This window comes from Propithecus coquereli, unplaced genomic scaffold, assembly GCF_000956105.1.
Source record: "Propithecus coquereli isolate 6110/MARCELLA unplaced genomic scaffold, Pcoq_1.0 Scaffold246, whole genome shotgun sequence".
NCBI lineage: Eukaryota > Metazoa > Chordata > Mammalia > Primates > Indriidae > Propithecus > Propithecus coquereli.
The window spans coordinates 2,328,667-2,331,223 of record NW_012148019.1 but is presented as its reverse complement, the minus strand read 5'-3'; the positions used below and the strand labels follow the sequence as shown (position 1 = coordinate 2,331,223).

The 2,557-nt window shown below is 47.8% G+C and overlaps 1 protein-coding gene across 2 annotated transcripts in view; it reads right to left on the bottom strand.

The window, feature by feature from the left end:
* Positions 1 to 2,557, bottom strand: part of TDRD5 (tudor domain containing 5) — a 126,212-nt gene that overhangs the window by 27,261 nt on the left and 96,394 nt on the right. The gene's annotated exons all lie outside the window — the stretch shown is intronic.

Here is a 2,557-nt window from a genome sequence, read left to right as displayed (position 1 = left end):
AGGAGGAGGGAATCTTCCCCAACTGATTCTACAAAGCCAGTATATCACCTTGATATCAAAGTCAGGAAAGGACACAACAAAAAAATAAAACTACAGACCAATATTCCTTATGAATACACATGCAAAAATCCTCAACAAGATACCAGCAAACTGAATCCAACAGCACATCAAAAAAATAATCCACCAAGACTATTATTGTGATTCACCACATAAACATGATTCACCACATAAATAAGCAAAAACAAAGACCATATGATCATCTCAATAGATGCAGAAAAAGCATTCAACAAAATTCAGCACCCTTTCATGATAAAAACCTGCAACAAACTAGGCAGAGAAGGAATATATCTAAAAATTATGAAAGCCATATGGCAGACCCACAGCCAACATCATATAGAATCAGTAAAAGGTGAAAGCATTCCCCAGCATGAACTGGAACAAGACAAGGGTGCCCACTGTCACCACTTCTATTCTATTCAACATAGTACTGAAGTCCTAGCCAGAGCTATAAGAGAAAGAAATAAAGTGTATCCAATTTGGGAAAGAGAGGTCAAACTATTGCTTTTTGTTGATGGTAGGATCTTGTATCTAGAAAATCCCAAAGATTCCACCAAGAGACTCCTGGAATTGATAAATAAATCCAGCCAAATCTCAGGTTACAAAATCAAGGTACAAAAATCAGTAGCATTTCTGTGTACCAATAATAGTTGAGCTGACAGTTAAATGAAAGACTCAATACTGTTCACAATAACTACAAAGAAAATAAAATGCTTAGGAATATACTTAACCGAGGAGATGAAAGATCTCTATGAGAATTATGAAACACTGAGGAAAGAAACTGCAGATGAGAGAGAGGCAAGATGGCAGACGAGAAACACCTCCAGCCAGAGCATTTCTGCAAGGAGAGATTTCAGATGAAAGCGAAAAACAAAACAAACAGGAAGACAAACATAGATTGGATAAAAGTCAGAAGGAAGGGTGCCTGAACCTACAGGAGACTCCATGGGAAGAGGTTGCGGAGCAGAACTGGAAGGAGAAAGGCATCAGCAGGGACTAAGCACCGAGAGGCTCAGAGACCAGCGACAAGGGTAGGTAGAATGGTTAAAATTCCCCTCCCGTGCATCTCGGACTGATGGCGGGCTCCTGAGCTGCTGGAGAGACCTGCCAATACCAGCCCAAAGACTGCTGCCACCAGTGAGTAGAGTGCCTCTTGGGGACAGGGCACAGGCTCCCAGGTCCCTCAGGGCACCTCCCACCCCACAGACCTGAGCCGATCAGCACGCACCATATTGCTTCATTCTCCCCTTTCCCTCCCCTACCCGCAGCTGCTGAGAGAGACAATTTAGCCACCACCCAGAGGCATCCACAGGAAATGGAGCTTTTCCTTTTGGCGCCCTGCACTGGACGGAGGGGTGCTGGGACCGTGAGCTCCCTATCTGCTGGCCCTCCCTGGTGCTGCCTGACAAATGACTCCAGCAAGTGGGGAAAACCCCAAGGCAGAGAAACATTGATCCAACTTGGGCACCCAATGGGTGACTGGGATCAGTATTCTTCTCCTTGGCATGGTCAGGGATTGATCTCCAGGGCCCAGGGGACAAACCTGCAGGCCAGATCCTGTACACCCAGGTCCCGATCGTACTGCCTGGGGGCACAGAAAGGATATTTGTGAACTAATCTACTGAGGTGTGTGTGCCTTCGGGGGCAGATCAGAGTGGGTTCTAGTTGCAGTGAGCTTAAAGGGCACCTCCCCTCTCCCACAGGAGGGCCAAGCTCCCAGTTCAGGCTGTGATCTTGGGCAGGGAACCTCCTGGCCTACATCACAATCATGGGGAGCTCAGCTGGCCTGAGGTCCTGCCTGCCAGCAGAGGCCTAGAAGAAAAATCAGAATAGGGAAGGGTGGAAGGGAGTGAGGCTTGCTCCAGACTGCCAGACTGCAGGTCTCACGCAGCCCCTCCCTCACATGCAGACTTTTTGGTTGAGTGGGGCCACTTCAGCATCTCCCTGGCAGCTTTGCAGTGAAAAGACCTTTGACCCCTACTGAAAGCGTCTGTGGGGCTTGAGGGTAGGCTCACCCAACCCAGCCCCTCCCAGCCTCATTCCCCCACTGGCCCCTGCTGAAGTGGACAATAAGGACACACCTGGATATCCCAGGGCCCCAACCACCACCTGAGGCACTGGAGTGCCTCTCCAGAGGAATTAGAGATGCTTACAGGACCAAAAACAACACTGCAGCCTGCTCTCTCAGCAAGCGCCACCTATTGACAAGGAGGTCAATTTTCGTGCTTTTACTGCATCTACTGACTCTTCATACAGGGTGTGGTCGATTTTCACACACAAACACCACCTACTGGCTCAGAGACTAAACTGGGATTGTCATTACCTAAACGAAAATCCAAAGGTAAGAAGCAACAGCTGCTCGAGATGGGAAGGAATCAGTGAAAGAACTCTGGAAGCATGAAGAATCAAACTGAAAGGACACCCCCAAAAGGGAACACCAGCTCTCTAGCAATCGATACCAACCAAAATAAGAACACTGAAATGATGGAAGAATAATTTC